General features: G+C 40.0%; 1 protein-coding gene across 2 annotated transcripts in view; it reads left to right on the top strand.

Annotated features, from left to right (window-relative positions):
* Positions 1-331: 331 nt before the first annotated feature.
* Positions 332-26,730, top strand: part of LOC115226139 (sodium- and chloride-dependent GABA transporter ine-like) — a 103,269-nt gene continuing 76,870 nt past the window's right edge. Inside the window, exons 1-2 of one of the 2 annotated variants that reach the window (XM_029797128.2) lie at positions 332-458; positions 17,999-18,157. The gene's annotated coding sequence lies outside the window, so the exon portion shown is untranslated. Of the gene's footprint in view, positions 459-17,998; positions 18,158-26,126; positions 26,477-26,730 lie in introns of those variants that run through there. The other variant, XM_029797130.2, reaches the window with a different exon arrangement.

Genomic DNA, 26,730 nt, shown 5'->3' on the forward strand with positions numbered 1-26,730 from the left:
CACCCGGAGTAGGTTCTAGGGGGCTACAGACCCCACCATACACCCCTTCCAATTTTTTCAGCGGTATAATATTGTTTCACTTTTGACTTCTGATATTTTTTCAACAGTATAATAGTTTCATTTTTATTCTTTCACTTTTGATAAGACTATAATATGTCTCACTTTAATTCTTTCACTTTTGACTGCCGATGTTTTTTCGGTGGTATAATAGCTTCACTTTTGATCAGACTGTAACATTATTTATACTACATACATAAACAACTGCTTACAAAAATAGAGTTTAATGTATAACTTTTTCTATGTTCATAATTTTTTGTCTACAATATTGAAAGATGTCACCAAAGAAAAGATGTAATCTCTCCAGAAACAAAGCAAGGAAGATTGTAGAAGACAGAAGGCAAAAGTCTCAAGAGAGAAGAGAGATGAGACTTTCTCAAGATCAGCAAATATTTTGTAAGGTATGCACTTTTATATATCAAAAACAGTTGGGAATAATTTAGGAGAAAGAAAATATTCAGAATCATGAAAAAAAGTGTAGGGGAAAAAAATTGGTGTCATTTTTATTTATGGTAATGAAGGAAAAGTTATATATATATATATATATATATATATATAGACAGACATATAATCTCTCTATATATAAACAGCAAAATGTCTGTGTGTGTGTCCTTTATACAAATCCACAATTTTTCAGTTATAGCCCGGGGCTATAGCAGAAGACACAAGATGCCACGCAGTGGGACTGAACCCGGAACCATGTGGTTGGTTAGCAAGCTACTTACCACACAGCCACTCCTGCGCCTATATATATATATGTAATTAAAGTCAAAATAAGGGTGAAAAAATTGAATATTAATTAATAACATCGATTTAAACACCAAGTGGCCTTGCGTATAAAGGACTGGGATACAGTAAATATTAATACAAAACCATAAGAGAGAATCCACTATGTGGACGCTCTAACGCTGGAGTTAATCTATTTTTTCGTTATTTGTCCTGCTCGCTTACGTTCTTGGCGTGTTGAATTAATTCTTGAGAACAATTCCTTGGTGGTGGATTCCCTTTGCGGATCTATATCTAGCGTTAGAGCGTCCACATAGTGGATTCTCTCTTATTGTTTTGTATGTATATATATAAACTCTGCCAGATCAGACTGGAGCCTGGAGCAGCCCCTGGCTTCCCAGACCCCGGTCGAACCATCCGACCCGTGCTAGCGCGGAAAACGGACGTTAAACGATGATGATGATGATGATGATGATATATATTTATTTATAACATATATATATATAATGTATATACATATATATGTGTGTGTGTATGTATGTATATATATATATCAAAAATATGGGTGTAGAAAATCACATCTTTAATTGCTGAATTTAGCATACAATGATGAATGTTGTTTACCCAGTAAGTCCCAACGTACTTAACTCCCTGACTGTTGCTTTCAAATTTTCACAAATAATTGAAAGTAGGTTAAAATGAAAAAAAACAAAATCAATTATTAAAACTCCTCTACTTTGAGTAGAAATGGAAATACCCAGTGTCCTCTTAACAGGACACTGCGACAATGTGATATAGCTTATTTAAGGTTTTCATTTCGTGTCCTATTTATAGGACATTGGGACTTAATGGGTTAAGATCATTACTAAATTGACCACCAGGGTCATGCGATGAATTAATTGAGTTGGACTTATCAATGAGATTTTTCATATATTCTTTTCTAGGTGGTAAAGGTATGTCCTTTGACCTTTAGCATGCTGTAGGTGCATTATGTCGCCATATGAGTTATCTCCCCCTATAGTTACAGGGCAGTGGCATGGGAAACAATTCTAGAGAAAATGCTGTGTGCTAAAGGTTACTCTTTTATTCTTTTGCTTGTTTCAGTCATTTGACTGTGGCCATGATGGAGCACCGCCTTTAGTTGAGCAAAGTGACCCCGGGACTTATTCTTTGTAAGCCTAGCACTTATTCTATCGGTCTCTTTTGCCGAACCGCTAAGTTACGGGGACATAAACACACCAGCATCGGTTGCCAAGCAATGTTGGGGGGACAAACAAACTTATACACACACACACACACACACACACACACATATATATATATATATATATATGTATATATATACATACATATATACGTTGGGCTTCTTTTCAGTTTCCGTCTACCAAATCGACTCACAAGGTTTTGGTCGACCTGAGGCTATAGCAGAAGACACTTGCCCAAGACATTTGTGGTTCGGCAGTGTTTCTACAGCTGGATGCCCTTCCTAACGCCAACCACACCGTCAGTGTAGTGGGTGCTTTTTACGTGCCACCGGCACTGATGCCAGGTGAGACTGGCAACGGCCGTGATCGGTTGAGGCCAGTCGAGGAGACATTAAATGATAATGATGGTGATGATGAACACAATGTGTCACCTGGTTCAGGAATCAAATCCCAAATCTTCCAATCACAAGTCTGATACCCTAAGCACAAACCCACGTGTCCTCTACTGAGTGGGATCATTCGTTGGATATGAAATCCAACCATGTGTAACCCACAACAATAAGAGTTATCCTGGCAACTGAAGCGCTTCGGGTGGATTTTAAGCTGTGAGATGTGGACCATGCACGCATTTAACGACGAATATTGCAAGCAATGTGTTACCTTGTCATGTGTGTGAATCGTAAGGGTTGGTTGGAGTAAAGCAAGCACCAAGATTAAGCTCTTATATAACGATTCATCACTGTTACGTAACGATACATAACTATTATATAACGATTCATAGCTTATATAACAATCCATAATTGTTATATAACGATTTGTAACTGTTACATAACGATTCGTAATTGTTATATAGCAAATCATAACCATTGCAATGAGTAACCCCCGGGATGCAGTAGGAGTGTGTCTACTCGGAGACAGACTGATGTGTAAAGTCGTATGGTGTAGTGAGGAGAAGAGGGGGGAGAAGGGGGAGGGGAAGAGAGGGGGGAATGTATGTATATAGGTGTGTGAATGGGTTTGTGTTGGGGGTGTGGGGTGAGCGTGTATTGAATAGAAAACATGAAAAGCAATTTAATAAATGCAAAATATCATGATGTTACATAAATTGAAAAACCTGTGGCGCAACTTAGGGTCACCATCATCGCACAATTGTAACAAGAAACATACAAAGAGACACACATATGTATATATATGTATGCACACATACACCATCTATTTATACATTCTCTACAATTTCCCCATTATACACACACGCACACACATATATATACTCTTTTACCCTTTTACTTGTTTCAGTCATTTGACTGTGGCCATGCTGGAGCACAGCCTTTAGTCGAACAAATCGACCCCCAGGACTTATTCTTTGTAGGCCTAGTACTTATTCTATCGGTCTCTTTTGCCGAACCACTAAGTTACGGGGACGTAAACACACCAGCATCGGTGCCAGTACCTCCCCACTGGCTCCTGTGCCAGTGGCACATAAAAAGCACCATCCGATCGTGGCCGTTTGCCAGCCTCGTCTGGCACCTGTGCAGGTGGCATGTAAAAAGCACCCACTACACTCTTGGAGTGGTTGGCATTAGGAAGGGCATCCAGCTGTAGAATGCAAGACATCTGTGTTTGGAGTAAAAGAACTCCATTTGATTTTTTTTTAAATGCGAAGAAGGCATTTTTGGCGGAATTGTTCTAACAATTTAAAATGCTTTTCATAGCAATTCCAATTTTCACAAGAATACAACAGGAATGGTAAGACGGATGATCTGTAAAGAGCCAGCCCTGTATTCTTATTTATATGTGGCGAACGGCCACGCTCGGATGGTGTTTTTTTATGTGCCACCGTCTGGCACCTGTGTCGGTGGAACATAAAAAACACCATCCGAGCGTGGCCGTTCGCCAGCCTCGTCTGGCACCTGTGTCGGTGGCACATAAAATCACCCACTACACTCTCGGAGTGGTTGGCGTTAGGAAGGGCATCCAGCTGTAGAAACACTGCCAGATCTGACTGGCCTGGTGCAGCCTTCGGGCTTCCCAGACCCCAGTTGAACCGTCCAACCCATGCTAGCATGGAGAACGGACGTTAAACGATGATGATGATGATGATGAGGTCGCTGGCACCAAACACATGACTCCAGGCCACCAAATGCTTTTGTTGTCCTTTGGATTCACAGCTGTATTTCTGTATCAAGATTTCCATAATTTTGGACAGAGCCTTCAAGTTAGACGAACGAATCAACAGCCGTGAGTAACTTTCCCTTAACAAAAATTTTAGTGGGGTTACAAACAGCACCACACACAGGTTGATGCATTACAACTGTTTTTTTCAAGTCGATGGTCAAGCCCAAATCATCACAAGCCGAAGCGAATGCAAATACAAGAGATTGCAGACCTGTTTCAGAATGACTGACAAGATCTCAATCGTCAGTATACAAAAGTTCCCTAATGAGGCAAGTAAAAACCTTCGTTTTGAATTTCTGTCTGGTCATCATCATCATCATACGTCCGCTTTCCATGCTAGCACGGGTTGGACGGTTCGACCGGGGATCTGGGAAGCCAGAAGGCTGTATCAGGCTCCAGTCTGATCTGGCAATGTTTCTACAGCTGGATGCCCTTCCTAACGCCAACCACTCCATGAGTATAGTGGGTGCTTTTTATGTGCCATCCGCACAGGTGCCAGACGGAGCTGGCAAACGGCCACGGACGGATGGTGCTTTTTATGTGCCATCCGCACAGGTGCCAGACGGAGCTGGCAAACGGCCACGGACGGAGGTGCTTTTTATGTGCCACCGGCACGGGGCTAGGCGAGGCTGGCAACGGCAGATGAAGAATATTCACTGTTGTTTGATATTTTATGTAAATACCCTCCTCAGAGTTTTGAAAAGCATCTGACAACACAACAGCAAGTATATTGCAAAAGAGGTGGCTGCATCAAGGTCTCCTTGCTTCACTCCATTTTCCACAGCAAAAGATTCAGGGAGCCTACCACCAAAATTAACTCTAGCTTTCATATATACATATATATATACATATATATATATTATATACATATATATATATATATATACATATATATATATTATATACATATCTATATATATATATATATATATATTATATACATATATAATATATCTACATATCTATATATATAATACATATATATATATATATACTATATATCTAATATATACATATATACATATATATACATATATACATATATATATATATATACATATATATATATATATATATATATACATCATATATATATATATACATATATATATATACATATATATATATACATATATATATATATATACATATACATATATATATACATACATATTATATACATACATATATATACCATACATATATATACATACATATATATATACATATATATATATATACATATAGATATATATATATATATATACATATATATAATATATACAGATACATATATATATATATACATATATATATATATACATATTTTTAATCCAAACGGGAAACAAAAAAAACAACAACAATGGAACAATTACAGTATTATTATTATATAATATACATATATATATATATATAGAAATTCGGGGTGAGTACTTGATAATTATAAGCACCTGTGTATACCGTTTGGTGGTGTAGGTGGTGGAGTAAATTGATCAAAATAAAATAAAAACATGATGCGAAGGATTCAGCGGTACATATGTTTCGGGCCTTTATTAGACAGATTTATAACAATGCATAATGTATGTCTGTGGCCTTCTTCAGCCGCGCACAACAGCTTCCACAAGGACATGTGTTACATCAAAAATTCTTGGTTGGGGATGCAAATCCTCTCATTCACGTACGACATATCTCTAGTGGCTGCTATCTCTAGTGGCTGAGTGTCCACCATTGACAGGACCAAGGAAGGTCGAAATCAGGTGGTCTCAGTGCTGCTGATGGCAAGGATTTGTCCCTGAAGGAGAGTATATACTCTCCTTCATTTTCTACAATGCTCTTCCATCTCTCTGGTAGACTTGCAAGGCACCTCTTCCGAAATTCACTTGTCTGTGACAAAAAATACTCCTCCGGTACTGTTCTGACCTCGTCTACAGAATTCATATTTTTTCCATCCATGTGTTGAACATGGTGGGTGGGGCATCGTTTCCAATTCAAACTGCTCCAACCTTTGGAATGTCATCCTCGCTGTATATAGCCGAGCATTACCATGATGGAAGAACACCTTTTGTCCTGGAATCAATTTGTTGACTTTTCCGATGGCATCCAGGTGTCAATGAATGGTTGAATGACCAAATCCAAGCTTCTCTGCTAGTTCCTCAACAGTTGCAATGGGATTTTGTTCCACTAGGCTTTGCAGGACATCCTCATTCAGCTCTGAAGATCTTCCAGGACGAGACTTGTCTTCTAGGCTGTAGTTTCTGGCATGGAATTTCTAGAAGAGGCATTGACACTGGCTTTCACTTATTGTCAAATCCTCAGATACTACATTAATATTCCTCACACTTTCCATTCCTCACACTTTCGTTGCCTTTATTGAACTCATAAAGCAAAATATGCTTGTTTGTCACTTCCATTATAGCTTTGAAAAAATAACTGTTGAAATCAAATTGCACTCTTCGAAACTTGCACCAAGAATAAGGACAAGGTAAACTTACTACCTGCTTTTGTTGTAAGTTGATGTAGGTGGGTTATCCTGACCCCCTCCAACTATTAATTCATGTAATCGAAAAACTGCATTATTTATGGGATGACCCAGTATTATCTCTCAATATTAACACCACCTCTGTTGCTAATATACATCATCATCATCGTTTAACATCCGCTTTCCATGCTAGCATGGGTTGGACGGTTCAACTGCGGTCTGGCAAGCCCGAAGGCTGCACCAGGCCAGTCAGATCTGGCAGTGTTTCTACAGCTGGATGCCCTTCCTAACGCCAACCACTCCGTGAGTGTAGTGGGTGTCTTTTATGTGCCACCGACACAGGTGCCAGACGAGGCTGGCGAACGGCCACGCTTGGATGGTGTTTTTTATGTGCCACCGACACAGGTGCCAGACGAGGCTGGCGAACGGCCACGCTTGAATGGTGTTTTTTATGTGCCACCGGCACAGGTGCCAGACGAGGCTGGCGAACGGCCACGCTCGAATGGTGTTTTTTACGTGCCACCGGCACGGAGGCCAGGCGAGGCTGGCACGGCCACGATCAGATGGTGTTTGTTACGCGCCCACAGCACGGAGGCCAGTCGATGCGGTACTGGCTACGGCCACGTTCGGATGGTTTTCTTATGTGCCACCAGCACTGGTACCACAAAAATACAAATTCCATTGATGTTCATCGATTTTGATTTGGTTTGATTTTCACTTGCCTTAACAGGTCTTCACAAGTGTCCCAAGAAGGAAGGTATGCACAGGTGGACTGACTACGTCCCAGGTAGGGGCTATGGGTTATGGCCTCACGTGTCTTTTCAAATCACAAAGTTATAGAAATTAACGAAATAGTCCATGAATTCTGTGAAGGTAATGACTGTGCATATACCATATTTGATAGACAAAGATGACATCGAATTAATATATTCTTGTCGTGTTTTGATAATGTTTGTAGCTGCATAAATTAACATAAATTAACATATATAATATACTTGATGAAATTGTGTGATAACTCAACCACCTTATAAAGCATAGGTTTCTGACCTATGATTGTTTAGTTGTAAGATAATGATCCCAAAAGTTGCGAAATCCACTCAGAAGTAGAATGATGAAGGACATCAGACACAATGAAAGCTTCAAACAATACAAACAGTCTAAAAAAAACAAACACATTTACACATAAAGGCGCAGGAGTGGCTGTGTGGTAAGTAGCTTGCTTACCAACCACATGGTTCTGGGTTCAGTCCCACTGCATGGCACCTTGGGCAAGTGTCTTCTACTATAGCCCTGGGCCGACCAATGCCTTGTGAGTGGATTTGGTAGACGGAAACTGAAAGAAGCCCATCGTAATATGTATATATATATTATATATATATATATATATATATATAATATATATATATATACACTTTATTTAAAGCAGCAGAAATTCAACAAAACCTGTTACTCTGAGTTTCATGTTCCCATTTGCAAAAACTGTCCGACGAACGGAAACGTGAAACTCAGAGTAACAGGTTTTGTTGAATTTTCTGCTGCTTTTAAATAAAGCATATTACTCTACCACTGGTATTTGAGTACTCTTTTTTCCACCTTGTTTCACATTTATGTGTTTACTCCAGTATATGTGTATGTGTTTGTGTGTGTGTGTTTGTCCCCCTAGCATTGCTTGACAACCGATGCTGGTGTGTTTATGTCCCCCTTACTTAGCGGTTCGGCAAAAGAGACCGATAGAATAAGTACTGGGCTTACAAAAGAATAAGTCCCGGGGTCGAGTTGCTCGATTAAAGGCGGTGCTCCAGCATGGCCGCAGTCAAATGACTGAAACAAGTAAAAGAGGGTGTCCCAGAATGAACTATTTCAAGGAAATTAGGCAATTTTTCAAAAAAAATTTCTTTTATTTGTTTATCATGTTCAACCCTTTCGTGTTCAGATTAATCTGCCAAAGGAAATGGTTATGCATTCACATTGTTTTGAATTAATTCTGCATTATTTCATAGCTTTGGGATTTCGATGGTGTGAGAGTTTGTTGGACACAGCGTGAGACGACTGTTGTTATCGCTAGGCCTAACTCATCGTAAAGTCAATACCACCATGACTGATATCCAATCTACAGTGGAGAAGGCCACTGGATTTGGTTAAAAAGAGACGATGAACGATGGCTAGAAGTATATTGAGTTCTTCATAACCAGCTGATCTAGCAAGCGGGGCCTCATATTAGTGAGGGGAGCCAGTGCGCATTGATGCCGTCGAGAGGTAGGCCCCGAAACAGCGCGCATTCTCTCCGGATGACCCCATACACTTGCTAGCTTCCGGTATACGGAGCTTTTAACTGGTAGCACTTGCATGTGCAAGTTGTTTGCAAGACATCATAGTGGTGTCTCCGAGTCTCTCTCTTCGCAGCCTCTTTAAATACAAGTGAGCCATCAACCACGGAGACACATTTCTCTCCTGTGACATCATGATTCTCTCTCACACATTGTCTTGCAACACGGATCACTTCAAGTCTTTGGTCCTCACAGTGCAGAACATTGGCAAATTCTTTCTTAAATGCTTCCCCTCTGGCTAAGTAAAAATGTCTCCAAGCTTCCCTTCTGGTGATCTGATACAGTTCTCTGCTGTCACCATTCTTCCAGTCCTTCCATGCCTGTTTCTTTTCCCTGAAGGCCCTGCCAACTACATTGTTCCACCACCACGTTACCTAAGGTCGAGAGGGGACTTTGCAGCATCCACAGATCTGGTCAGTAGCCTTCAGCAGGTTGTCCTGTAGAAACCTCCAGTTGTCTTCTGCCTCATGTGATGCTATATCCTCCACTATTTGGTCAAAAGCTTCAAGTAATATGTCTAAATCTCTGTCCATTTGCAGGATCCTGAAGCTTCCAGACCCTTCTTCTCCATGCTGGTTGTCTTCTGGGCATCCATTTAGCCCTGATCCTGAAGTTGCTAACTACTAATCTATGTTGTGGAGTGCATTCTTCACCTGGGAAGGTTTTGGCATCTTACCCATTTTCTGGTGAGACCATGATCAATTTGACCAGTGTGTCCACCAGATCGGTAGGTAACTAATTGACTGGCAGGTTTCCTGAAGTTAGTATTACAAACCATAAGATCATTTGCATTGCAAAACTCCAGCATCCTGGTTCCCTTCTCATTGCGGGAACCAAAACCATAGCCTCCATGTACACCATGGAAGACCCCTGCATGTTGTCCAAAATGCCCATTGAAGTCGCCAGCCACAAAGAGGTCCCTGTCATTCATCATCGAGGTAGTCTGCATGAGGGTGTCATAAAATCGGTCTTTCTGTTCATCAGGTAGCCCCGGCTGAAGGGCATAGGCCGAGATAATGGTTGCTAATCCATGTTGCAGCACTAATCTAGTCTTGGAGGCACATGGCCTAGTGGTTAGAGCAGTGGATTCGCGGTCAAGGTATCATGGGTTCGAATCTCAGAACCGGGTGATGTGTGTGTTTATGAGTGAAACACCTAAGCTCCACGCGGCTCTGGCAAAAGGTAATAGTGAACTTCTGCTGACTCTTTTGCCACAACTTTCTCTCGCTCTTTCCTCCTGCATCTTGCAGCTCACCTGTGACAGACCGGCGTCTCGTCCAGGTGGGGAACCTATACGCCAAGGAAACCAGGAAACCGGCCCTAATGAGCCATGCACGGCTCAAGAAGGAACATTGTGGAGGCACATGGCCTAGTGTTTAGAGCAGCGAACTCGCAGTCGAGGGATCGCAGGTTCAAATCTCAGACCGGGCGATGTGTGTTTATGAGCAAAACACCTAATCTCCACGCGGCTCCGGCAGAAGGTAATGGCGAAACTTCTGCTAACTCTTTCCTCCTGCATCTTGCAGCTCACCTGTGACGGACCGGCGTCCCGTCCAGGTGGCGGAACCTATACACCAAAGAAACCGGGAAACCGGTCCTTATGAGCCAGGCATGACTTGAGAAAGAATAAAGAAACTAACCTTAAGTATTCTGTCGCATACTCTGACTACCTCAATTACCGTATCAACCCATTTCTCCACAAGAAGTATGCCCCCACCCCCCAGCCCCTGTCAGTGTTCCCTTCCCAGAAAATCTTATACTTATTTTGTTCTTTGCCTGTGAGGAACTCAGCAGAACTTCCTCTCCACCTTACTTCTCGGCTGAAGCACAAACCCACATCGCTCTGTGGAGATGTTCAAATTTCACATATTCCAATTTTGTGGGTGTCGGGTGTAATTCAAAATATATTCACCAATTCCACCCCACCACCCTTATTCGAAATATATTCACCAATTTCACCCCACCACCCTTATTCGAAATATATTCACCAATTCCACCCCACCACCCTTATTCGAAATATATTCACCAATTCCACCCCACCACCCTTATTCGAAATATATTCACCAATTTCACCCCACCACCCTTATTCGAAATATATTCACCAATTCCACCCCACCACCCTTATTCGAAATATATTCACCAATTCCACCCCACCACCCTTATTCGAAATATATTCACCAATTTCACCCCACCACCCTTATTCGAAATATATTCACCAATTTCACCCCACCACCCTTATTCGAAATATATTCACAAATCCCACCCCAGCACCCTTATGTAAATCCGGTGGAGCATCTGGAATTACAATATTTCTTGCACAAACATCTGTTTCTCTGCATATTTGTTTAAATTTTCCTCTCCTCGCTTATTTATTTATCTATTTATTTCTTTAATTAAACTAATTATTCCTGCCAACATTTTTATTTTTTTTAATAAGTATTCACTAACACACACACATATATATGTATATGACAATATATATGCATATATATATATATATATATAGGCAATATATACGCATATATATATATAGGTGCAGGAGTGGCTGTGTGGTAAGTAGCTTGTTTACCAACCACATGGTTCCGGGTTCAGTCCCACTGCATGGCAGCTTGGGCAAGTGTCTTCTACTATAGCTTCGGGCCGACCAAAGCCTTGTGAGTGGATTTGGTAGACGGAAACTGACAAAATATATAGTGCGTGTGTTTTTATTGGCTAAACTGGCAAAATGACCATTCCGAAATACAACAATATCTGTTTCAACACGTGACTTCACATAAAAAATCTTGCACAACAAATATATAAATCTAGAGATCTTTGCTTAGAAAAAGCTTTCCTTTCACCCTCCATAAATTTCTTGGTAACACACAGAAGCATTTGTTATGGAAGTAGAAACTTTTGCCCTTCGACTAAAATTTGGATCTTGTGCTTGAAAAACAAAACTTGTAAACCCAGGGTCTTGTAAAGTAGGGCCTTGTAAAGTAAGGTATTACTGTATATAGAGGTAGGGGATAACAGGACAGCAGGGATACAGTTGGCGGGGCAGTGAGTACAGGATTGGGCTGCTGTAGTGAGGAAGGAGAAATAAGCAGAGTTCTTAAAAAGAAAAGAGGAAATATAATTTGGTTTAATGGAGCAGAATGTGTGAAAAATAGTGGCTGTGTGGTAAGTAGCTTGTTTACCAACCACATGGTCCCGGGTTCAGTCCCACTGCGTAGCACCTCGAGCAAGTGTCTTCTACTATAGCCTCAAGCCGACCAAAGCCTTGTGAGTGGATGTGGTAGATGGAAACTGAAAGAAGCCTGTCGTATATATGTATGTGTCTGTATATGTTTGTGTGTCTGTGTTTGTCCCCCTAGCATTGCTTGACAACCGATGCTGGTGTGTTTATGTCCCCGTTACTTAGCGGTTTGGCAAAAGAGACCGATAGTTAGTTAGTTAGTTAGTTAGTTAATATGGCTCAAAAGCAAATAGCAAGGCCATGTAGGGGGACATGGAGTTAAGTACAGGGTGGTGTTCATGTAAAGAGTTCAGGCCACTTGAGGTCAAGGGAGGCTTTGAACAAAGAGGTCGTCGGCATCTTCACCATCTCGTCTGGCAGCTTGTTCCACGGATAGAATAAGTACTGGGCTTACAGAAAGAATAAGTCCCAGGGTCGAGTTGCTCGATTAAAGGCAGTGCTCCAGAATGGCCGCAGTCAAATGACTGAAACAAGTAAAAGAGAGTAAAGAGAATATTACATGTGGTCGGAATACAGTGTTACCAAAACACACTTTCCCTGAGATGGGTGGTTCTTCTCAAGAACCTCAGTCTATTGTCATCGCCATAAGGCCCAGCATCCTGAGACCGGTCTTGACTACTTCATCACTTCGTCCCATTTATATTGTGCGTATGCGTTCATCAAATTATATAATGGATCAATCAAGCAATCTTGTAATTAATGATTTTATCTTCTTTTAAACTCCTAATTAATTATGCATGCTACACGTATATTATAACATTAATTGGAGCAAATTGGTTTAGATTAATTTCAGTTTGTCAGTAATATGGATAAAACTGGCTGTAAAATTGCTCTCCTTTCTACTTTGTGGCATTTCTGATGTAGCAATCACATTAATTTATGTCTGTCGCATAATGTGTGACACACGTACACACATTATATTTAAAGATTTTTAAACAAAAAACTGCCCTTCCGAACCTGTTAAAAGGATTTTGCTCCTGAAAAATGGAGGTCATGGAGCTCTAAAATGTGGGAGTTAAGGCCCCTATTGGGGGTGGGTGTCTTAATGTCAACCAGAGAAGTTGAATTGTTGAGAATCTTTTTAACTTGGGTCTTATATGTATTGTTCAAATTTCTTTGAAATAGGAAATATATGTATGTTCACTGGGTTTGTAAAAGAGAGCAAAGCTACAGAAAACCAAAAGACGAATGATCACAATAAGCAGTCAGTTACCCTACCCTAGTCGTTACCACTAGTATTCGTCCTGCTTTAATGCAAGAAAGTATACTAGTCCCTTAATATTTTATATTCAATATTTCATCTATTCAATAAGACAATCAATACTTCATTTCATTTTACTATATATATATAAATATTATTTATAGTATATATTCTATATTCTACATTAATATTATAAAGAATATAAATAAAACATAAAAAATAGAGTTGGAATTCCTTTGAATAATATATATATATATAAATAAGGCACAGGAGTGGCTGTGTGGTAAGTAGCTTGCTTACCAACCACATGGTTCTGGGTTCAGTCCCACTGCATGGCACCTTGGGCAAGTGTCTTCTACTATAGCCTCGGATGGACCAGAGCCTTGTGAGTGGATTTGGTAGACGGAAACGGAAAGAAGCCTGTTGTATATATGTATATGTTTGTGTGTCTGTTGTGTTTGTCCCCCAAACATTGCTTGACGACCGATGCTGGTGTGTTTACGTCCCTGTAACTTAGTGGTTCGGAAAAGAGACTGATAGAATAAGTACTAGGCTTACAAAGAATAAGTCCTGGGGGTTGATTTGCTCGACTAAAGGTGGTGCTCCAGCATGGCCGTAGTCACATGACTGAAACAAGTAAAAGAGTATATATATATATATATATATTAATATATACATACACACACACACACATATATATATATATATATACTAGCAGTGTTGCTCGGGTTTGTAAGGGAAATAGCTATATAAGCATTTTCAGAGAGTTATAGCCAAAAAATAGCTAAAAATGCATTAAAAATTGGGAAAAAATGATGGTAAATTTTTTTTTAAATCGTTGACTCATCGTAGACATTTTTAGATAGTTACTTCCCTTATATAATAGCGAAAAAATGCATTAAAATGGAAAAAATTATGGTAAATTATTTTAAAAATCATAGACTCATCGTAGACGCGCGCTAATACCCAGAAGGGCTCGATATGAATCACGACTATAAGATACCCGGTTTTGGTTAAACTGCACCGCAAAATGTGGGAGTGGTTAGGAATCTAAATCGAAGGGGACAGACACTCACACAACTACAGTTTTATATATAAAGATATATATATATATATCTATATATATATATATACACTTGCGTCGGAAATTAATTAGCACTTCTCAAATTTCTACATTTTCTTACATTTTCTTAATTTAATTAACTTATTATCAGAAACGAACTCGTTTTTAATCAAAAATTTATTAAAACATATCCCAGCACACCACATAATTGTTAATAATCGTGAAATTTAGTCAATATCTTGTTGCTCCTCCTTTGGCAGCAATGAGAGCTGCTACGCGGGTCGGCATGCTGTCTATGAGTGCCTGCAGGTACTGTGCAGGGATGGCCCCTCATGCAGCAAGAAGTGCCCCAAACAGCTCGTGTCGGTTCCTGTATTGCTGCACATTCAAATCCCTACCCAATCGACTCCAGAGGTTCTCAATAGGGTTCAGGTCAGGTGACTGGCCAGCACGTACTCCTCGCCACCAAAGAGGTATCCCGTACTATCTCAACGTACTTTGCTGCGTTGATGTTGCCTTCGACGGCATAGAGCCGCCCAACACCACTGTAGCTGAACGCCCCTCACACCATCAGACCACCCCCACCATGCTTCATGGTGAGCAAATCAAGGGTGCTAATTAATTTCTGACGGTAGTGTATATATATACATTTCTTAGTATACATGTATGTGTGTTTATGTCTGCAACAAGTTTACAGTGAGTGGGGTAGCAAAGTAAGAAAAATCCAAAGTGTATACAGGCATGTATGTATGTATGTATGTGTGTGTGTGTATACAGCAGAGGAAGATGAACCGACTGATATGGCCATTCTTAAATACACAGAGCCACTGAGATGACATGGAATGGTCTTTGTTTAAATTGGAGGAAGCTTCACCACAAGCCACGAGTATTTTTAACACCTTATTCTTATTTCATAAGAACAGAGAGAGAGAGAGAGAGAGAGAGTGTGTGTGTGTGTGTGTGTGTGGTGGGTGCACTGTTTTTGTAAGTAGTTTGTGACTGGCAGTGACTCTCCCTGATTAAGATGGCATCAATGTATGTATGTGTGTGTATGTTTGTTTGTATATATATATGTATGTATGTATGCATGTTTATATGTATGTATGTATGTGTATGTATGTATGTATATATATATATATATATATATATATATCATCTTGATCACCTTGACCGACCAGGTTATCAGATGTTGCTACACATCGCTGGTCACAATGCGCTTCGCATTGTTTTGGCCTTCAAATGATGCCACCCCGCTGGCTAAGCAAGCAGTCCAATATATATATATATATAAATATACTCTTTTACTTGTTTCAGTCATTTTGACTGCGGCCATGCTGGAGCACCGCCTTTAGTCGATCAAATCGACCCCGGGACTTATTCTTTATTTTATCGGTCTCCTTTGCCGAACCGCTTAGTGACGGGGACGTAAACACACTAGCATCGGTTGTCAAGCAATGCTAGGGGGACAAACACAGACACACAAACACACACACACATACACACACACACACACACACACATATATATATGTATATATATATATACATATATACGACAGGCTTCTTTCAGTTTCCGTCTACCAAATCCACTCACAAGGCATTGGTCGGCCCGGGGCTATAGCAGAAGACACTTGCCCAAGATGCCACGCAGTGGGACTGAACCCGGAACCATGTGGTTGGTTAGCAAGCTACTTACCACACAGCCACTCCTGCGCCTACATATATATATATATATATATATATATACACACACACTCTCTTTTACTCTTTTCAGTCGTCTGACTGCGGCCATGCTGGAGCACCACCTTTAGTCGAGCAAATCGACCCCAGGACTTATTTTTTGTAAGCCTAGTACTTATTCTGTCGGTGTCATTTGCCGAACCGATTGTATAAGTAGGAGACTCTTGGCCAAGGTGCCACGCAGAACCATCTGGTTGGGACACAAACTTCTTACCACACAGCCACACGTATTCTAAATATGGTAGCAGCTTTTTGCCTCATTCAGCATTTCGTAAAAAGATATGGCAAAGAGGTGAAATGAATATGGATTCTCAGTTCAAACAGACTGAAGGAACAGCAAAGAAGATTGCTTGCAAATGTGATATATTCATACCAACCACCCCCAACACACTGTCATCAAAGACAGACACACCATGTTGAATTTGAGAGGAATTTTTGATGCTTGTAAGAAATTCACACCTGAACACTATGTATCATTCACAGAATCTTGTTTTTTGAAAAATACAGGTAAAATATTTCAATATTTTACAAAAGGAAATTTCTAAATTTTGTGCTTTTAATCCAAAACATTTTATAGTATAGGCGTAGGAGTGGCTGTGTGGTACATAGCTTGCTTACAAACCACATGGTTCCAGGTTCAGTCCCACTGCATGGCACCTTGGGCAAGTGTCTTCTAGTATAACCTTGGGCCAAACAAAACCTTGTGAGTGGATTTGGTAGACGGAAACTGAAAAAAGCCCATCGTATATATATATATATGTGTGTGTGTGTGTATTTGTCCCCCCAACATCACTTGACAAACGATGCTGGTGTTTTTACATCCCCATAACTTAGCAGTTCGGCAAAAGAGATCGATAGAATAAGTACTAGGTTTACAAAGAATAAGTCCTGGGGTCCATTTGCTCGACTAAAAAGTGGTGTTCCAGCATGGCCGCAGTCAAATGACACATCACCTGGTCTGACGTATATATTCTGTTGTGTCTGGGCAGAGTCATTTTCTTTTTGTGCCTTATAATGTAACACACTCACCGGTAAAATTTCCACTTATTTCTTATTTTTATTTTCCTAATATTTTCGTTGCGTCTTGTAACCTTTTCAATAGTCTTGACTCTTGAAAAGGTTGCAAGATGCGTGTCTATATATATATATATGTGTATATATTTATATATATATACTCTTTTACTTGTTTCAGTCATGTGACTACGGCCATGCTGGAGCACCACCTTTAGTCGAGCAAATCGACCCCCAGGACTTATTCTTTGTAAGCCTAGTACTTATTCTATCGGTCTCTTTTGCCGAACCACTAGGTTACAGGGACGTAAACACATTCCTTATTTTTATTTTCCTAATATTTTTGTTGCGTCTTGCAACCTTTTGAGAGTCAAGACTATTGAAAAGGTTACAAGACGCAACGAAAATATTAGGAAAATAAAAATAAGAAATAAGTGGAAATTTTACCGGTGAGTGTGTTACATTATAAGGTACAAAAAGAAAACACAAGAGAATCTTATTTCACACCTTTTCTTCTTTTTTCTGCAGGAAGTTCAACTGAATGGCTTAACATATTTGTCTTCTTTCTTATTTTCCTTTTTTAAAAATTATTTTGAGTGTACATTCAACAGGTTTGAGTGTCAGGTTTTGGACCACATCAAACAATCTTCTGTTTTGTTAAAGAAAGCAAGAAATAAAAGAATGACACACTCTATAAAGTAAAATGTTTGCTCTTCGTGAGGAAAACCATTTCAGTTGTTTTCACCTGGTGACCACGTTTAAACTCGTTTCTTGTAGCAAGTTGTACTGAAGCGGCACATGGTTTCGTTTTTGGATGAAAGAAAAGGAAAAAGAAGAAACTGTTGAAATTTTCTTCGTTAACCTGGTTGTAGAAGGTCTGACTCAAACATGTCACGTACAAGGTCAGGTGTTACTGGCGAAGCAAAAAAATTACAGGTGAGTTGAAAAATTACATACTGCAAAAATTACTGGCAAGTTGAAAAATTACAGGTGGGTTGAAAAAGCTGTGTGGTAAGTAGCTTGTTTACCAACCACACGGTTCCGGGTTCAGTCCCACTGCGTGGCACCTTGGGCAAGTGTCTTCTACTATAGCTTCAGGCCGACCAAAGCCTTGTGAGTGGATTTGGTAGATGGAAACTGAAAGAAGCCCGTCGAATATATGTATGTATATATATATATATATGCGTGTGTGTCTTTGTGTGTCTGTGTTTGTCCCCCTAGCATTGCTTGACAACCGATGCTGGTGTGTTTATGTCCCCGTTACTTAGCGGTTCGGCAAAAGAGACCGATAGAATAAGTACTGGGCTTACAAAAGAATAAGTCCCGGGGTCGAGTTGCTCGATTAAAGGCGGTGCTCCAGCATGGCCGCAGTCAACTGACTGAGACAAGTAAAAGAGTAAGCTGAAAAATTACAGGTGAATTAGAAAATTACAGATGAGTTGAAAAACAACAGGCAAGTTGTAAAAAAATTTACAGACGAGTCGAAGAATTACAGGTTAAGTTGGAAAAAATTAAAGGTAAGCCGAAAAATTTCCCTTTGTATAACGGTCATTTTTCATAGCGTTTTTCCGATGGCCAGGTAACTGAAGAGATGTCAGCGTGGATTTCCACCTCAGCATCCAAAACTGAGAGTTTTATCTTGGCTACCGAATAATGGTCACATATTATTTTATAGATAAACTAGCAGTATCACCTGGCGTTGATCGGGTTTGTAAGGGAAATAACTATATAAGCATTTTTAGAGAGTTATAGCCAAAAAATGGAAAAAAAATTATGGTAAATTTTTTTTTAAATCGTTGACTCATCGTAGACATTTTTAGAGAGTTACTTCCCTTATATAATAGCGAAAATGCATTAAAATGATGGTAATTTTTTTTTAAATCGTAGACTCATCGTAGACGCGCGCTAATACCCAGAAGGGCTCGATATGAATCACGACTATAAGATACCCGCTTTTGGTTAAACTGCACCGCAAAATGTGGGAGTAGTTAGGAATCTAAATCGTAGGAGACAGACACACAACTTCACTTTTATATATAAAGATTTCCTCTATTTACATAATATTGAGGTCTCTTTCTTTCATTTGTTATCTTACCATTTTTATCAATATATATATGGCCCTTTTATGCTTGTTCGTTCATTCCTCCTCTCTCACATTTCTTTGCCTTCTCTTCTTACTCACTTTCCCTTCACTGTGTCCCTGTTTTTTTCACGCCCCTCCTTAATTCTTCTGTCCCTCTGCTTCTACTTCAGTCTCTTCTCTTTCCACGTGACTGCCTCAGCCAAGCCTGTCTTTTCTTTCTTGGTCTGGCCGTTGTCCGTACAACAGCGATATTCTTCCCTGTGTATGTGAAACTTTGCATCTCTGCTGTAAGGCTTCATTTCCATACGCACTAGCTTAATTCAATTCGTCCTTAGTCGAAAGACGCCTGTTTTTATGTCCTGTTATTATTTTTATTGTATTTATATTTGTGTAACATTTCTCCGGTTTTTTTTTTCCCGTCCTTGTTTTTGTATACATTCGCTGCTTTCTTCCAAGGAATCTAATGCTCTTAGCTTAGTTTTTCCTTGGGGGCTGGCCAGATTGGAGCAATCTCAAGTATACTCAGCCAAAATTGTGAGGATGATCCAGTTCTTGACTGAGAAAAGAAAACTTCGAATGACTCTGATCTGTCCTTGTTTTCTTTGTATCGTCTATCTGGATGTTTTGTTGTCCTATTTTTGTATCACCTAACTGTCCGGATGTTTTGCGTTCTTGTCCTTGTATTTTATATATATATGTGTGTTTCTCCTCCACCACTGCTCGACAATTGGTGTTGCTATGTTCATATCCCTATAACTCAGGGGTTCGGCAAAAGAGACTGATAGAATATGTATCAGGAATTTTTTGAAAAAAAAGAAGAAAAATAACTACTGCGGTCAATTCATTCATCTCAAAAATTCTTCAAGGCACTGCCCCAGCATGGCCACAGTCTAAGTAAACGAAAGATAATGGAATATAAGCACTAATACCAATTTGTTCAACTAAGCTGGAATCCTCGGCATTTTTTGCTTGAACCCCGCAAATTCTGAGTTCAAATTCCATCACATGTTACTTGGACTCGACATATTAGCGATGACCATTTAATGTAGTGGTTCTGATTTTTGGGGGTCCACATAACCGGAGATCCACCATAGTATTTTAAGGGCCCCTGAAAAAAATCTTGCTTTAGATGTATGTATTGGTATGGAGATATGCTGTGCTTGAGAAGACCTGGCAAGCGAAGTGAGATCTTCGCTGTGGCCTAGGCCAGTGTTGTGTAACTGGCCCCTATAAGAGGACCCTTCAATCGTTGAACAATATGCTGTGCTTGAGAAGACTGTTGAGTCAAATGAAATCATTGGCATGGCTGATGCCAGCACTGCCTGACTGGCTCTCATGCCGGTGGCACATAAAAAGCACCATAGGAGCATGGTTGATGCCAATGCTGCTTCACTGGCTCCTGTGCCACCGGCACATAAGAAGCGCCATTTAAGCATGGTTGATGCCAGTGGCACATAAAAAGCACACACTACGCTCTCGGAGTAGTTGACATTAGGAAGGGCATCCATCTTTCCTCCTGCATCTTGCCTACGACAGACCGGCGTCCCATCCAGGTGGGGAACCTATACGTCAAGGAAACTGGGAAACCGGCCCTTATGAGCCAAGCATGACTTGAGAAGGAAAAAACAACAACAATTATTTTTATCTAAGGCATCACCTTTGGGATCTTTTCATTTTGAACGGCACTTTATAACATAACTAGCAGTATCGCCCGGCGTTGCTCAGGTTTGTAAGGGAAATAACTATAAAGCATTTTTAGAGAGTCATACCCCAAAAATAGCAAAGAAATGGGGAAAAAATGATGGTAAATTTTTTTTGATAGTTAAAAAGGTCGAGTTGCGTCCCCTAGACAGTTTGTGGTTTGTGTTTCTGATTCTCGACCCCATGTCGAATTTATCGATTTTTTTCAGAACTGGGGGAACTTTTCAAAATTTTCGCTGCGTTAGTTTTGAATTATGACATTGGGCTATGTGTGTGTCAAGTTTCATCAGAATCGGTTGAAAGCCGTGGTCAGGGTGAGGGTACAACCAAACAGACAAACTGCCGTTTATATAGAGAGAGATTTCTAGGTAACTAAAAAGTTTTAAACTTTGAATTCTGGTAATTTGTAGAAAATTTCATTAAAAAAAAGCATCAACGTTCCCGAATGTTACAAGACAACACAGTAACAGAGTGGCTGGGGCCCTATTGTGTAGTTATGCCTAAATTCATAATAATAATAATGAAATTATTGTATCCAGTGCTCAGGTGCCCCACAACTTGTCCAAAGTGCGTATAAAGCATCTGCAGTGATGTAGAAATGTCTGTGAAGAGAAGATAACACTACTAGGCACCTCACACATCCTACGTAAAACACTTTCAATACAGTAAAGACCCCCTATGGTCTTACCACTATCATTAATAGGGGGGCGAGCTGGACGAAATGCTTAGCGGTGTTTCACCCGTCGCTACGTTCTGAGTTCAAACTCAGCACGAGGTTCACTTTTCCTCTCATGCTTCTTGGGTCGATAAACTGGGTCAAACGCAAAACTAGTAGAAGGGATCGAAAAGGCGGCGAGCTTGCCAATTAGTGCGCCGAAAGAAATACTTAGATGTACTCAGACCGAGCGACTATCCGGGGGAAACGAACCCCCCAGACCGTCACGTCGGACGAAGTACACCTAAGCATTTCGTCCGACGCGCTAACGTCCGGGCCAGCTACCGCCATGAAAAAAACATTGTAAAAATAACTTATTTAATTTAAAAAGAAAAAAAGAAGAAAAATTCAAGGCTGTCCTTCGTCGCTTTTAGACATTCTACCATTATTCCCACAACATTCTTTAACGTTTTCTCTCAAAATGGCTTTTTTTTTCAACCCAGTTTTGCTTTCACTTCTATTCAAAGCAGAATGCTTTTGCATCCAGACTCTCCTAAAAACCACACATATATAATATAAATATATACATGCATACCTACGTAAATATGTATATGCTACAGGATATCTTCTAGTTAACCAAACACTTTTACACTTCCTATACTGGTAGAATATGTTTATAAAACATCATTTTCTCTTGACTTTACTGAGAAAATTCTATAGTTTGTAAGATATTTCGTCTTTAATTTCGAGCATTTCGCCAATTTTAACCATTGCGTCCATTTAGGTAAATAAAATTCTGTGCATAATGAATATGTCCCTCGTTTAAGAAACTGATTGGGTTTATTGATACCGTAATGGACATGGCCAGTCTGAAGGAAGCGGCCCAGGATAGGACTGACTGGAGGACACTGATCCAACGAGTGACCGAGAGTCGACTTCGATTGAGCTGATAAAGAAGAAGAAGAAGAATCTAGTGGTTCAGTAAAAAATAAGACCGATAGAATAGGTACTAGGCTGGAGTCGATTTCTTTGACGGAAAACTCTTTAAGGGCGGTGCTCCAGCATGGCCGCAATCAAATGGCTGAAAGGAAAGATACTTGTGTCTGTGTTTGTCCCCCCACGACTGCTTGACAACGGCAAAACAGACCCGTGGAATAAGTTTGCTTCGAGGCGGTGTTCCAGCATGGCCGTAGTCTGGTCATTGGAACAAGTAAAGCGAGATCAAACAAAAGATTTGGGCGATCTTTCGTCTCTAGTCGATTTCCGTAAAAAAAAATTTTTTTTTTTTACATATGGGCTTGCGGGAACTTTTGAAGTAATGAGAGCGAAAGAGACTAAGAGAAAGCGATTGTATGACGAGGGAAGTTCTTTTGAAGTTACCGTGCATGGCAAGCATTGATGTACATGTGTGTGTGTGTGTTTGATGGGGTGTAGGAGACAGATAGTATGTTGTGTAATCGACGGAAAGGTCTACTAGAGACGAAAGATCGCCAAGATTTGTTTGGTCTCTCTGCAGCAGAACCGACAAGTTACGGGGACGTAAACGAACCGGCACCGGTTGTTTGGTCTCTCTGCAGCAGAACCGACAAGTTACGGGGACGTAAACGGGGTGGTGTGCCTATTCTTTACTTCCGCCGACATACCATATATATATATATATTTATTTATTTTATAGAAGGAGCTTCTACAGGACTAGTACTGTTTCATTCAAAAGAAATCATCAGAAAATATATATATATATATACAGGGTGTCCCGAAAAAATGTATACACACCTTAAATAATTGTAAATTTGTTATTCTTTGTAAGCCTAGTACTTATTCTATCGTTCTCTTTTGCCGAACCACTATGTGTATACATTTTTTCGGGACACCCTGTATATATATATATGTATATATATGTATATATATATATATATATATGTATATATATTTCCTGATGACTTCTTTTGAATGAAACAGTTCTAGTCCTGTAGAAGCTCCTTCTATAAAATAAATTAATTTACTCTGCCATGTATTGAGTACCTTATTTACTGTGGTTAACCCCGACTCAACCCGGGACCTACATATATATATATATATATACAGAGAATTTGGCCCAGGCGCCGCCGCTGCTGTAGAATTATATACACGGAACCACATGGTTTGGGAAATATAAACGTCACCTTCTTCCTTCTCTCTCTCTCGCCGCTTTTTTTAACTCCTCCCCTTCTCAAAGTTTCCCCTCCCACCATCTCTTTGTCTATCAATTATCCTTCTTCCTCTCCTCCCCCTCTCTCATAACACGCACTACACATACCTGTATCTATCAATTTATTCCCCCCCTCTCTCTCTATATATATATACACACACATCTTATAGCTCTTCCATTCATCTCCTCCTCTCACTGCTAACTCTTTCCCTTTCCCTTGCTGTCTATCTTACTTTATCGCTTTTCCTCCGCCCATCTCTCCTTCCCTCTTCATCCCCCTCTCAATTGCTATCACTCCTCTTCACCCCCTCTCTCATTACATGTATTTGTCTTTCTCAACGCCTTTCCCGCTCGTCTATTCTCCCCTTCGCATACGCGCGTGCACGGCCTTTCCCCTCCCTTATATTTTCATATATATCTTCCCTTTTTTTCCTCTACCTTTCACTTTTCTCCACTCAAGTTCTTCTCTCTCTGAACCATCACCTATTTATACCTCTCTCACTAGACATCTATCGTTCTTTCTCTCTCCCTCTCTTCTCTCACTTTAATACTTATCCTCTCTCACAACGTATTTATACCTATCTCTTACACTCTCTCTTTCTTCATTTACACCTGTCTATATCTGTCTGTCTGTCTCTCACAAAAAAATTAGTCTTTCTCTCTCTCTTTTTCTTATAATCTTTCTTTCCCCCCCACACACACATTCTCTCTCTCTCACTTACTCTCTCTTCCCCCCACATCACACATACTCTCTCTCTTTCTCCCACCTCACATCCCATACTCTCTCTCTCTCTATCACCGGCTCACATTTTATTTCGCGCACATTTATACACTCACTCTCATCAATATACATACATAAATACATACATAAATATATATATATACACACTTACCATTTCCTCCCTCAGTTAAGCAGTCTCTCTTTCTTACAAACCCTCTCCCTTCACATATACTCTCTCTCTTTTTTTACCCCTCTCACTCCCTTCTCTCTTTTTCTTATCTTTCTTTCCTTTTTCTTTCCCCCCACTCACATTCTCTCTCTCTCACTTACTCTCTCTTCCCCCACATCACACATACTCTCTCTCTTTCTCCCACCTCACATCCATACTCTCTCTCTCTCTATCACCGGCTCACATTTTATTTCGCGCACATTTATACACTCACTCTCATCAATATACATACATAAATACATACATAAATATATATATATATATATACACACTTACCATTTCCTCCCTCATTTAAGCAGTCTCTCTTTCTTACAAACCCTCTCCCTTCACATATACTCTCTCTCTTTTTTTACCCCTCTCACTCCCTTTCTCTCTTTTTCTTATCTTTCTTTCCTTTTTCTTTCCCCCCACTCACATTCTCTCTCTCTCACTTACTCTCTCTTTCCCCCACATCACATCACATATACTCTCTCTCTCTCTCTATCACCGGCTCACATTTTATTTCGCGCACATTTATACACTCACTCTCAACAATATACATACATAAATATATATATATATATATATATACAAACTTACCATTTCCGCCCTCATTCACAAATACACTCTCTCTCTTTTTTTTACCACCCTCACTCCCTTTCTCTCTCTCTCACACACACACACACATACAACATATACACACACATCCAACATATATACACACATCAATATTTATATTTCCTTCCCTGACACAACAAAATATTTATATATTACTCTCTTCTCACACAGACTTATTCCACACGCTCTCTCTATCTTTCGCTCATACTTTCTCTCTCTCTCATCTTCACTCATTCGTTCTCTCTTTCTCTCACACACACAGTCATATAAATATATATATATATATATATATATATATATATACACACACACAGTCATAAATATATATACACACACACACAAATACTCTTTCATTCATACATTCTCTACTTCCCACTTTCCTTCTTCTCTTTGTCTCTCTCTTTTTATACACATACACACGCGCACACACATCTTCACTCTCACTTTCTTTTTCTCTCACTCTTACGAACACTCTTCCTTTATTGTCTCTGTCTCTCTCTCACTCTTACGAACACACTCCACTCATAGCCTCTCTCCCTCTCTTTTTCTCTCCCTCCCCTCACTCTTCCCTTATTGTCTCTGTCTCTCTCCCTCACTCCGCTCTGTCTCTCCCTCTCTTTTTCTCTCACTCCCTCCCCCACTGTCTCTCCCTCACTCACTCTTACAAACACACTCCACTCATAGCCGCTCTGTCTCTCATCCTCTCTTTCTCCTATCCTCCCTCCCTCCCCCCCACTTTTCACCCTCTCTCACACACGCTTCTTCCCTCCCACCACCTTCACTCCAACCCATCCTTGCCGCCGTCCTCTCTCACTTTCTCCATTTCCACTCAAGCGACCTCCTCGCTCCCAACTCGATCCACGACCCGCGACGTTTGCCTTCACCACGGCCGGCCACCCTTCTCGCATCTACACCCTCGCATCGACTATATACACCTCGCCGGTTACGCACCGCTACAAACACCAACAACCTTATATAATACGTGTGTATACAACGTATATAAAGACATTTTAAGGCGGCTTTCTTCTTTTATGTAACAAAGTGTTTGTTTTTGCTGCCATCGTCGAGAGTTCGATCCCAGGTAAAGTATTTTGCAACTCGCGATGAGGTTTATTTTTTTCTTTCTTTCTTGTATATACTCATGTATAAGAATATACTGTGTGTAGGTATGACGAATATACACACACACACCTGTGGTATTGTTTACATGAACTTATGTCTTTGTTTATATATATATGTATATATATGTGTGTGTATATATTTGGATACGGATGCGTATATAAGTGCGCGTATTTATATAATTATGCGTGTGTGTATGTATATGTGCGTATGTAT

The sequence above is a fragment of the Octopus sinensis genome, linkage group LG29 (genome assembly GCF_006345805.1).
Source record: "Octopus sinensis linkage group LG29, ASM634580v1, whole genome shotgun sequence".
NCBI lineage: Eukaryota > Metazoa > Mollusca > Cephalopoda > Octopoda > Octopodidae > Octopus > Octopus sinensis.